This window comes from Carlito syrichta, unplaced genomic scaffold (assembly GCF_000164805.1).
Source record: "Carlito syrichta isolate Samal-C Ts95f unplaced genomic scaffold, Tarsius_syrichta-2.0.1 Scaffold302041, whole genome shotgun sequence".
NCBI lineage: Eukaryota > Metazoa > Chordata > Mammalia > Primates > Tarsiidae > Carlito > Carlito syrichta.
This window is the reverse complement of record NW_007246137.1, coordinates 137,272-150,264: the sequence shown is the minus strand read 5'-3', so window position 1 is coordinate 150,264 and position 12,993 is coordinate 137,272. Positions and strand designations below refer to the sequence as shown.

The following is a 12,993-nucleotide window of genomic DNA, read 5'->3' as shown; positions in this document are numbered from 1 at the left end:
AGGCGGGTCTCGAACCCGCGGGCTCAGGCAATCCACTCACCTCAGTGGGATTACAGGCTGAGCCACCGAGCCTGGCTATGAATTTCATTTTAAGCCCTGTGTTTTTCTTTTTCTTTTTTCCCCCACGTCTGGATCTCTCTCTGTCATCCAGAGTGGCCTGCAGTGGCCCCATCATGGCGTGCCACAGCCTTGACCTCTGGGGCCCAGCGATCCTCCTGCCTCAGCTTTGCGAGTAGCTGGGACTGTGGCGATCCTCCTGCCTCAGCCTCCAAAAGTGCTGGGCTTAAAGACTTGAGCCACTTTGTTCAGCCAAGCAGTCTGTTTTCCATGAAGATGCACATTTACATTGATCTGTTTTGATTTCACTCAGTAAGAGGATTGGATGAACATCATTAGGCGATGGGACAGTGTGCCCCAACCCAAACGGAGGAGGTCGAGCAGATGCAGAACAGGAGGGTTCCTGGCATCTGCTTAGGAAAGAGAGGTGAGTAGTTGAGGGCTGTACTCTGGGCAGACTAGGCCAGTCAGCAGCCCGTCAGACAGGGGGTCCCAGGAGGCGTGAAAGGCCTCTGCAGAAAGCAGACCCACGAGCAATAGTTGGGTTGTTTGCACTTTCCCACCCCCGGCCAGCCTTCCAAGACTGCACCTGCATAGTCAGATATTCCCAAGTGATGAGGAGCAATCCATTGTTTTTGTTTGGCATTCATGTGACACTCAAATGGGTGCGTTTGTGTCTGCTCACTTTGTGTCGTAGCTATTTTCCCCCTTTCCCATCCTCATCGATGCTCAGTTTTATTCTTTGAGTGTGCAGAACGCTAACTTGCCCCCATAAGGGAAAAGCGTACAAGAAGCTGTACTCAGGGTGTCTCTCTCTTCCCCATAGGTCCCGCTCCGTTCTCTTCCTTGTAGGCGAGGAACTTCGTTGTTCTCTGGCTTATCGTTACTGTAAAGAGAAGCAGACTCTTGCTCTTTTTCTTAGTTTTCCTCTGTCTTACACCAAATGTACCGGGTACGCTCTTTCTCACTTTGCCTTTCTGACTTTGCGGCATATCCTGAGAATGCTACCTATCAAGTCAGAGATGTTCCTCATTCCTTTTTTGTACTCCGTGGTGTATGTGCCATAGTTTGTTTAGCCAGTGCTCCATGTGCAGACTTTTAGGTAGTTTTCCAGGTTTTGCAGTTACTAATAAGGCTGTAATGAATCACTCTGTGCATTTTTACTTCCTTGTTAATTGGACATGTGTCCTCAGTGTAGATTTTGTAGAAGTGGGATTTCTGGGTAAAAGCATACATAGTTTTGTTAGTTGTTGGCAGATTTCCCTCAACAGGGGGTTTGCCTGTTTGCATTCCCAGCAGTGTATGAGGGATCTCTTTCCACAGACTGATCAACAGAGTATGTTGTCAAGCTTTGAAAACTTCTTAAACTGACAGGTGAGAAATGGTATCTTAGTAGTTCCTATTTGCTTTTCTCTTGTTATGAGTACTGTTGCGTGTTTGAAGACCATTTTAATATTATCTCTTTGTGACTTGTCCAGTCCGTCCATGTCTTTTGCCTGTTTTTCTGTAGGATTTTTAGTATATTTTTCCTCAATTTTTGAGAATTCTTAACACATTCTAGATAATGGCTCTTATGTATGATGTGTATTGAAAATATTTTCTTCCATTTTGTCTTTTCTCTCTCAATTTAGCATATAGTATTTTCCCATGTAATTTTAAAAATATAGTTCAATTTATCAATCGTTTGTTGCATCTGATTCATAGTTTGAAAGCTTTTTCTTAACCCAGGTCATAGAGGCATTAATTCTTTTTTTCTTGTAGGTATTGTACAGCTTTTTTAAATATTTGGAGTTTTTTTTTTACAGTAAACTCCATTTATTGACCTCCAGATATAACAAAATTAAGATCTGCATGAGTTTTTTGAGAGGATCTTGACCCCATTCTGGCTGTGCTTACTGAAGTCAGTTCACTCCTGTTTCTGCAGCCTCTGTGTCTGTTTTCTGAGAAGCTAGGTGGTGTTCATGTGTCCGTTTCCTTTGCAGTCTCTCAGCATTTGGAATCATCGTAGGATGCAGAGGGAAAAAGCCAGAAAGACCCCGAAGCTTTTCCATAGGCTTGGAGAGGTGGACTCCACAGCCAATCCAGTACCGGATCCTGTCCAAGTTGAGGGCAATGGGTTATTCTCCATGACTGTCGGGCCATGGGTCATAGGAGTCCAGCTGCTCTACGAAATGGCCGCCTCTGGGACTTTTGTTGTGAGCAGCCACGATGTGGCAGAAGGGCTGGTTGGCACAGCCCCCCAGGGCAAGGCAGATGGCCCAGTGGTCTCCATGCTCAGCCTTGTAGAGGGGGCTCGTGAGGTGGGCCATGGTGCAGCGAGCATGTAGGTCCTTGGGGTGTCAGGCCCCCCCCATCAGTTCTATAGCCTTGGCAGGGCATGGGACTGATGCGGAAGCTCCCCACAGCCCGCCTGGGGCTGCCGCCCTCCCCCCCCCAGCCTGAATGCCTCGGCTCCAGAAGTGGCTGGATCTTTTGTTTTTTGGAGTTAATTCCTGTATATAATGTGAAGAATGAATCTGATTTTATCTTTTCTCAAATAGCCATATAGTTGCTGCAACACCATTAAAAAGACTTTCTTTTCCCCAGTAACTTAAGATACCATCTTTGATATCTATGTGTAGTTGGACAATTTCTGGACTTTCTCTCTTCTGTTCCATTTGTCTTTCTATCTATATACCAGTACCACGTTGTTTTCATTACAGAGGCTTTATAGTATATTTTAATATCTAGTATAGTTAGTAGCCTCTCACAGCTCTTCCTTTTGTTTTATCCCTAGCAGTTTTTGTGTGTCCACCATAGGGGATTTGGTTTTATGGTATATGAACTTGAACATCTTTCTGTGTTGTGGGCTGAGAATAGTACAGGTAGAAGGACTGAGTCCAAAAAGGAAATGAATGGAGCAGGGTCCCTGATGTGTATGGGTATAGGACACATGTTGCTGTTGATGTTTGTGGAATCCCACTGCCCACCCAGTAGCAGTCCTGCTTTAAGCAGTGCGGACTGTTCTGCCCAGAGGAATAAAGAAAGGGGGGCAGTGAATGAGGCTGTGCCACCATTCTTCAGTGGCCTCTGAGAATCTCTTATTTAGTACCTAATAGTACTTAATATTAAATTACCTACTAGTCATTTTGGGATGCTGTCTCAGCTGAACCACCTTTTGATTTAATGTCTGCAGGATGATGCTTTATTTGATCTTCCTGGTGATCTCCCGAGTTCCTAGCTTCTGTTCTTATGTTTTAATTCAGAGTCCTTGGTTCCCAGAAGCATAAGTTGTATCGTGAGTGTGATTCTTTTTTTTTTTTTTTTGAGTCAGGGTCTCGCTCTGTCACCGAGACTGGAGTGCAGTGGCACGCTAATGGCCATCCCAGCGTTGACCTGCTGGGCTCAGGCAGTCCTTCCACCTCAGCCTTCCAGGTAGCTGGAACTACATGTATATGTTACTGTGCCCAGATGATTTTTTGATTTATTGTAGAGATGAGGTCCCGCCAGGTTGTCCAGGCTGTTCTCGAACCTGTGGGCTCACGCAATCCCCTCACCTCGGCCTCTCAAGGTTTGAGCCACCACACCCAGCCATGAGTGTGATTCTTTATACATGTCCATTCCAAAGTCTATATCTTACTTTTCTTTTTTTTTTTTTTAAAGCTTTTAGCTTATCTAATATATCTTACTTTTCTTTTATCAACCCTGCTTCCTCCTTGCTTGTTTACATATAGAATTTCTGAGTAGAATTGATAGAATTTCAGAGTCCTAACCCAAAAGAGTCTGACACCCAGGGAAAGAGGGGGAGATACAAATTTTAATGAGGTCTAATCACAAATGTCTAATTGTCTAAGGCTGCGTGACAAGTAGCTTAGAACTGTTTTGTTTAATCCAGTCAGTGTGTCCAATAGGTGGATTCTGAGGGAGTGCCAGTCATGTGTCGAGGCCTTCAAGGGAATAAAGGGTCCTTGCCAGTGCCCTAGAGTCTGCCTTGGAAAGGAGTGTGCCTTTCTGGGGTCATGTGCTTTATCCCCAGGTTCTAACCCTGATCCAGTAACCTGGCCTCAACTTTTTAATTATAATACTATAATAAATAATAAATTCACCAAGTAACTGGAATTGTTCTCAGTGCTCTACATATATTCCCTCATTTAATATTCACAAAGACCCAATTGCTTTCATTTTACAAATGAGGAAACCACTACATAGAGAGACTAAATAACTTACTTCCTTTGCTTAATGGTTTGTGGTTTTGCTTTTCAACTCACTGTGGTAGCTTGTTCATAAGTAGGAATGAAAGCCTCTTTCCCTGGCAGGTCAGAGCTTGTTTTTCCATTTAGAGTTCTTCCCTGACTACCTGCTCTCCAGAGTCTCTGCTTTTCTGGGAGGGGATTTCCAGGAGGCCAAACAGCTCCAGGCAACTGCAGGATGCTTCCTTTCTCATCTCTACAATGATTGTCCTTATGATTTTATAACCATCTGATTCACTCTAATACCTCTGTCCACAAACTGATTGCTCCTCTTTAGTTTTGCTTGTCCTCTGCTGATCTTGTCTAACTTTTCATAATAAAAATGTTATGCCTAATGTTTGTCCTGCTTACTAATTTTTTCTTTCATTCTTCATATAGATCTTCCATCCTATTTTCCCATGATGAGATGACATTGTTCAGAGCCTGATGGGTATGGCCTTTGGTTCTGTGCGTCATTTCACCATGCCCTCACACAAGGCTATTATGCAAGATTAGAAAAGCTGTTTGTACCATTGAAAGCCCAGGGCTCTCATTTTAACATTAGCTCCACAGGGGTAGAAATGTGGTAATATCCACTGTTGTATCTTCAGTACTTAGAAATGGTATCTGACGCCAGGCGTGGTGCTCATGCCTGTAATCCCAACCTTATGCTGAATGAGGTGGAGGCGAGAGGATTGCCTGAGCTCAGGGGTTCGAGACAAGGAGAGACCTCATCTCTACAATACATCAAAAATTAGCTGGGTATAGTGGTATGCACCTATAGTTCTAGCTACTTGGAAGGCTGAGGTGGAAGGATCACCTTAGCTCAGCAGGTCAAGGCTGCTGTGGCCGTGAAAGTGCCGCTACACTCCAGCCTGGGCGACAGACTCTGACTCAAAAAGAAAATATATATGCCCTACCACGTGCAGTTGGTAACTATTTTTCCGGTGACTGAGTGAGTTTTGATGTGGTTCTTCCAGTTTTTTCTGAGCAAAGTGAACAGGTCTCCTTTTCGTTTTCTTCCTTTAGTGTCACATTTGGAGACAAGCACTGAGGATGAGGAACTGATGGAAAAGTATGGAGATGTTGGAAATGCAGAATCTAAGTGGCCAAAAGTGGAAGGTCTTCACGAGGATTCTGTGTGGGAATGTAAGGTTGGTGACATGCGTGATTGGGATAGCAAGGTAGTGAATCAACAGGAAAAGCCTGTGGGAAACAGGATGAAGGAAGACAAAAGCCGCTTCACGGAGATGCTCGGCAAAACCAAGAACATGGCCAGTGTAAAGACGGAACAGGAGGAGGAGGCATCTGAGAAGAGTTCACATCGGATCCCAAAACAGGCTACACCCCAGGCTGTCTCTGGGGGACAGAAAAGCAGTGAGCCTGGCAAATGTGTGGAGAACATAAATGGAAACTTCCGCCCCAATCCACGTCAGAAAGCCAGGACTGCTGAGAAATCACATAAATGTGATGAGTGTGGGAAGTCCTTCAAGTATAATTCCCTCCTTGTTCAACATAAAATTATGCACACTGGGGAAAAGCGCTATGAGTGTGATGAGTGTGGAGGGACTTTCCGGAGCAGCTCGAGCCTTCGGGTCCACAAGCGGATCCATACTGGGGAGAAGCCGTACAAGTGTGAGGAGTGTGGGAAAGCCTACATGTCCTACTCCAGCCTTATAAAACACAGAAACACCCATTCTGGGGAGAAGAACTGTAAGTGTGATGAGTGTGGAAAATCCTTCAATTATAGCTCTGTTCTGGACCAGCACAAAAAGATCCACACTGGAGAAAAGCCCTATGAGTGTAGCGAGTGTGGGAAGGCCTTCAGGAACAACTCTGACCTCAGGGTCCACAGAAGGATCCACACAGGGGAGAAGCCCTACGAATGTGACGTCTGTGGGAAAACCTTCAGTAACAGCTCCAGCCTCAGGATCCACAAGAGGATCCACACAGGTGAGAAGCCCTACGAATGTGATGAGTGTGGGAAGGCCTTCATAACTTGCAGAACGCTCCTCAACCATAAGAGCATTCACTTTGGAGACAAACCCTATAAATGTGATGAGTGTGAGAAATCCTTTAATTATAGCTCTCTTCTCATTCAGCATAAGGTCATCCACACTGGAGAGAAACCTTATGAATGCGATGACTGTGGGAAGGCCTTCAGGAACAGCTCGGGCCTCATTGTACATAAAAGGATCCACACAGGCGAGAAACCTTACAAGTGTGATGTCTGTGGCAAAGCGTTCAGCTATAGCTCAGGCCTCGCTGTCCATAAAAGCATTCACCCTGGGAAGAAAGCATATGAATGTAAGGAGTGTGGAAAATCCTTTAGTTATAACTCGTTGCTTCTTCAGCACAGAACTATTCACACTGGAGAGAGACCTTATGTATGTGATGTGTGTGGGAAAACCTTCAGAAACAATGCAGGCCTCAAAGTCCACAGGAGGCTCCATACTGGGGAAAAACCTTATAAGTGTGATGTGTGTGGGAAAGCGTATATCTCACCCTCTAGCCTTAAACATCATGAAGGAATTCACCTTAGGGAGAAACCCTATAAGTGTAGCTACTGTGAGAAGTCTTTCAACTACAGCTCTGCCCTTGAACAGCATAAAAGGATTCATACGAGGGAAAAACCCTTTGGGTGCAATGAGTGTGGAAAAGCTTTCAGGAATAATTCCGGCCTTAAGGTACATAAGCGAATCCACACTGGGGAGAGGCCTTACAAATGTGAAGAATGTGGGAAAGCCTACATCTCACTCTCGAGCCTTATAAATCATAAAAGTACACACCAGGCGTGTCCAAGCCACCGTCCACGGGCCACATGCGGCCCAGGACAGCTACTAATGCAACCCCACAAAATCTTATAACATCATGTGTTTCTTAGCATTTGTTTTCTTCTTGATCCCATGCATAGTTTTATTTTTAAAGTTTCAAAGTGATACTGCATTTGAAGTGAAACTTAAATTATGGCAAGCTCAAATTATGGAAAATAATTAACACATTTTGTTACATTGGCTAAATATAGTCCTGTGATCTGCCAAAAAATAGGCAGCTTTGCTTTCTGTCTTAACACAGGAATTTGAAAACAGATTTCAAGATTTCTAACAAATAATCTCTATTTTGCTGTATTTTTCACACCATTTTCAGTTGACATTAATATTTTACATCCAAGTTTTAAAATGGAATGCTTTGAGTTGCAGTTAGACATTCAACTGAAAGAAAGATTTGACCATGTCTCCTTATTGGACTTTTATAAGACCTGTCTTCCTAGAGAAAAATGCCTTATTCATGACATTGCTTTTTGGCAGCGCATACATTTGTGATCAATTATGAAACGAGCAAAGTTCAAACAAATATTTCTGACAAGCAACTTGAGAACTCACTAAGAATTGAGACCACTTCCATCAAACCAGACATTGATAGGTTAGTTTTACAAAAATAAAGTCAAATTTGTTATTAGTTTTATATTTTCACTTTTCTAAACTTTATTATAAAAATATAACAAAAAAGTCATGTATATACACTAACTATATTAAATAGTTTATATGCAGACCAAGACATTTTCTCTTTACTCAGAGCAGCCTCGGGAAGCCAAAAGATTGAACACCCCTGGTTTACACCCTGAGGAGAAGCCCTTGAAGTGAGATGGGTGAGAAAAGGTCTTCATCATATACTGAGCCCTTATAAACCACAAAAAAGGTTCACCTTGGAGAGAAGCCCTACAAATGCTACGTGTGTGAAAAATCTTTTAATTACACCTCCTTTCTCGACACAAAAGGGTCCACGCTAAAGAGAACTTGTATCAATGTGAAAAGTGTGAGAAGGTCTTCAGAAATAACTCAAGCCTTAGAGTTCATTAAAGAATCCATACTGGGAAAAGCTCTATGAATGTGATGTGTGTGGAAAAGCCTACATCTCACACTCAAGCCTTATCCTAAAAGTACCCATCCTGGGAAAACACCCTATGAGTGTGGGAAAGCTTTTTTTCTCAAGCAGAACTCTTATAAGCCATAAAAGAGTCCATCTTGGGGAGAAACCTTTCAGTTACAGCTCACTCCTCTCTCAGCACAAGAGGATCCACACCGGGAGAAGGCCTATGTATGTGATTGGTGTGGAAAGACCTTCAGGAACTACTCAGGCCTCATGATACATAGAAGGATCCACACAGGGGAGAAACCCTATGCATGTGACGAGTGTGGGAAGGCGTACATCTCACACTCAAGTCTTGTCAGCCATAAAAGCATCCACCGTGGGAAGCAACCCTATAGTTGTGAGTGTGGGAAGTCTTCAATTATAGGTCAGTCGTTGACCAGCACAAAAGAGTCCACACTGGAAGGAAGCCATACCGATGGAGTGAGTGTGGTAAGGCTTTTAATACCAGATCAAACCACGAAGCATAGACGCACCCACATTGGAGAGGAATCTTTCAAGTGTGACACGTGGGAAGTACAGTGGCACATCCCAGATGAGAACCTATGAGGGACGGAGTGCTCTGGATGGGACCAGGATGAGGATGCCTCTAGCATTTGCAGTGTCCCAAGTCTCAGACACTCAGTGGAGGAAGAACCTTTGAATAGAAGAACGTTCGAGGTCCTTATCCATGGCTTATAATTTATACGGTATAGATGTAGCCATTCTAGAGGATTATAAGTACCATCACCTTTTGTATGTGAATTTCAGTCATAGGCAGCCAGGAAGACTCCAATGTCATGTAGTTTAGCCCTTGTAGAATATAAAATAGTTCATACTGGGGATATAACCTGTTCAAGTGATGGAAGGTGAAAAAAATAAACATTTCTAGCTGGGCTCGGTGGATCAGCCTGTAATCCTGTGCCTTGGGAGGCTGAGGTGGGTGGATAGCCTAAGCCCGCGGGTTCGAGACCCACCTGGGCAACTTGGTGAGACCTCATCTCTACAATAAATCAAAAAATTAGCTGGGTGTGGTAGCGCGCACCTGTAGTTCCAGCTACTTGGAAGGCTGAGGTGGAAGGATCGCCGAAGCCCAGCAGGTCGAGGCTGCGGTGGCCGGGAGCGTGCCACTGTACTCCAGTCTGGGTGACAGAGTGAGACTCCAACTCAAAAAACAAAACAAAACAAAAAAAAACCATTTCTAGACATAAAAGGAAACACAAGTGAGAAAAAGACTACAATGAGAAGTCACATAGTCACCTTCAGGAGGCTCATATTGGGTAAATTCTGTGATTTCAAATACAGGAAGTTTAGATGTAGCTTTGTTTCCCAATTATATATTGACCAATGGAAAATTTCTAAGAAGGGCCTCCAACAGGCAAATTTAGGGAGAGATAGGCTTCAGGAAAATACATTTGTTTAATAATAGTGGTCTTGAAGTATTAGCATGATGTAATTGAATGGTTTAGGGGGGCGGTGATGATGACTTCTAAAACAAAATTTGAATGTCATGTAGGAAAAGTGGAAAACATACACTGTTCTAAATCTAGCAGGAAATGGGAGAGCCACTCATTAAAAAATGCAGGTTTATTGGTATATAGTATTGTGAGATACCAGTTGAACAGATGAACCCCATCAGTGAATGATGAATGTGTGGTGAGTGAGAACCTAAAAGTGAGAACACGTGATGCTACAATAAACGCCTCTGTGGTGAGGATTTTGACACATTCGGTAACTAATGGAACACATCTACAACATGAATTTACACCCTACATGATAGATTGATTCAGGGAGTCCCATGAGTAGGAATGTTAGGAAGGAAGGCATGTTATTGCAAGAACCAAAAAGCTAAGTGGCTACCAGTAATTGAGAGAGGAGGAAACTCATGTTTCTTAATGGTCCTGTCAAATATTTGTTTTGGAATGTGTTATTGTAAAGATGTGAAGCAGTGCTTGTGCATAACTTTGTTGTAAAATGTATTAATACTTTGTTCAGGGCTCACTCTCTTTCCCTTGAAATCTAGATCATTGTGGCGAGGTAAGGTGGTATCCCAATAAAGAAATTTCTTAAATGAATACATACAGTCTGTGGTGGACGTCAGATGAAGAGATACACAGAGCCATCCTTGGGGTCAGGTGCTGGTGGCGTAAGCTTTACCAGATCCAAATCAGAGGGCAGCAGGGCCTCATCCCACAGGGCTGGTGCCTTAGGCAGTTTCACCAGATGCTAGAAGGTGCCTCACTTGGAGAAGCACCTGGTGGATGTTGAGGGGACACAGCTGAGCCCTTCAAGACACCTGCTGGGCTGGACCCAACTCAGGGGAGCAGATGGGCTGTGTCAGTGATGAGTCACCACCCAGCTCTGTCAGGAGCAGGCGGAAGTTAACATGGAATACTGCAAAGTGTGCATAAAGCTGTTAATTAGGTAACTCAGGATACAAGTGGACTCCTCTTGAGTGTTGAGTTACAAGCATACTATCAGTGGTGGTTTCAAAGCCCACTGTCTTTACAAGAGAATGGTCTCTAGCCAGGTAGTGTCCACACCTGTAAGCAAATAATTATTTGACCCTGTCTCCAGTTCCCTACCTGTAAGTTTTGAGGGTTGGATCTGAGTGGCGGAAAGGGAGACACCCTTTGCGCCACTCAACTCCACTTTGGAACGTGCTGGCCACACGTGGTCCCTGTTCTTTGCATGGGACCCTGGCAGGCCTGACCCTGTCCACACTTGGACCGATTTATTCAGTGAATGCCCGAGGGTCTGCTGGGCACTGTTCATTGTCCCAGGCACTGGGTGGAAGAGGATGGACTAGCAATCGATGCGGGCAGGCAGGGATGATTAAGCGGAAAGGTCAGGAACAGCCATTTTAGAGGAGGTCTGAGCTAGACGGCAAGTGCCCAGCACAGAGTGACCACAAGCAGTCAGCAAGAAGGAGGCAGTGATGGCATCTGGGTGCCAAGTTGACAGTTCTGCGAGTGGAGCAGGGGCTAGAGCTGCCTCAGCAAGGGTCGCTGCAGACTGGCCCAGTGTCCTGCCGCGAGTCTGGATGCTGATGGGCCGGCGACACGGAGGCCCTGTGGGGCCAGTCCTCCCCTGGTGGTCAGTCACTGGGGCCCTGATTGGGCCTCTGATGGGGAGGATGAGACCAGTTCTGGCTGTGTTGGCTGGTTGGGTGACCTGAGGTTTTCACTCGCCCTCCCCTGCCCCTACTTGAGGCATCATGGACCTCAAGCACTGCCTGCCCTCTGGGAGGGCAGCTTGAGTGAGAAGGTGGCCTTGGAGGGTGCTCGGAGTGCCCCAGTGCCGGGGCAGGACACATCCCTGCTGTGGCCCTGTGGTTTGGATGCTCTGCCAGCCCGATGGGTGTGCTAGACCCAGCCTGGACTTGGCAGGTCTTTTGGCCTTCAGCCCCCTAGATGGACTTTGTGGCACAAATCCAGCGAGCTGGTGTGGGCTAAGGCCTTCCAGGCCAGCCCAGGACCAGAGGTGGTCTAGTCCTAGCCCCTGCCCCTTCCCGAGGATGATGTGCGAGAGGAAAAATAAAAGGGAGTGTGGGGGGAAGTAAGAGCGTGAGGAAACTGTGGAGGAACGCACTGCTCTGATTTTATTAGCAAACGTGTCTGAAGGCGAAAGCCTGAAAAACAACTGCATCTGTTCCTGTGGGGGACGTGGGATAAAATGGCACTGAACACCAGTGCCGCAATGCAAGACAAGTTCCTTCGTGGGATTAAGAAATGGGATCACCAGGACGACACCTGAGGATGGACAGTAGGGACCTGAAGTCTGTGTGCATCGGGACGTTAGAACGGGACAGCTGCCCCAGGAGAGTCCCTGGGTTGGGAGGACGCGCCATGCCTCCTCTCCAGCACCAGCCGAGGGCGTTGCTGAGCGACAGCAAGTAGGATTCAGCGTCGTGGTGCCATTTGTCTTCCCACTGAGGACTTCCTGTCTAGACCTGGCAGTCCTCGGGCGTGGATGTTTGTGCAGGAGGCAGCAGAGTATAGGCTGAGAGCGTGGTGTCTCCCCAGGAGGCTTGGGCGCGGATGCGGAGTCTCACTTCTTTCCAGGTGACTTCAGGCAAGTCACTGAGCCTCTTTATGCTTGTATGTCCTCACTGTCCTGTTTCTAAGCAAGCGTGCCTTGTCTTTGGCTGGGAGAGGGTTCGGTAGGAGGTTGGGTCCAGTGACTACCGTGTTATTATTCTGCTACTCTATGTTTCCCCCTTTTTGATTGGAAGTTAAGCAGTTTTTATCTTCTTTTAGTGGCCTAGAAGTCAAAAGATCTGTTCTTGACTTTCCAAGGCTAATGTTAATCGAAACTGTTACCTTCATCCTAGACAGTGCAAGGCTTTTAGAATACTTTAACTTCAGTTACTTTGCATCTTATTTCTGTTGTTCTGGTGAATTTTAATTATGTATCTATAAATGCATGTAGAAATATATGAAAGTAACTGCTATTGTTTTCTACACCAAATGCCTATTTAAATTTGTCCACATAGCTGCCGTTTTAATTGCCTTTCACTGCTCTTTTCTCTGCCTCTCCAACTTTTCATTTGCGGTCATTGTTCTTTTCTCTAAAAAAAATCTTTAGGTGCACTCTATCCTATTAGAGGTAAAACCTCATACATTTTTTTGGCCTAAAATTAGCTTCATTCTCAGAAGATATTTTTGCAGGGAATAGAATTCTAGTTAGGGCATCCTATTCTTTTGTCACACTGGAGATTTCAAGCCACTGATTTCTGATTTTCACTTTGGCTGTTCATCTTTCAGTTGAATTTATTCTTTTTTTTTTTTTTTTTTTTTGAATTGGAGTCTCACTCTGT

At 45.0% G+C, this 12,993-nt stretch overlaps 2 pseudogenes; one reads left to right on the top strand and one right to left on the bottom strand.

Moving 5' to 3' along the window:
* Window positions 1-1,958: 1,958 nt before the first annotated feature.
* LOC103258256 lies at window positions 1,959-2,366 on the bottom strand (annotated as a pseudogene).
* A 3,017-nt stretch (window positions 2,367-5,383) lies between these two features.
* Window positions 5,384-9,096, top strand: LOC110595449 (annotated as a pseudogene).
* Window positions 9,097-12,993: the final 3,897 nt, after the last annotated feature.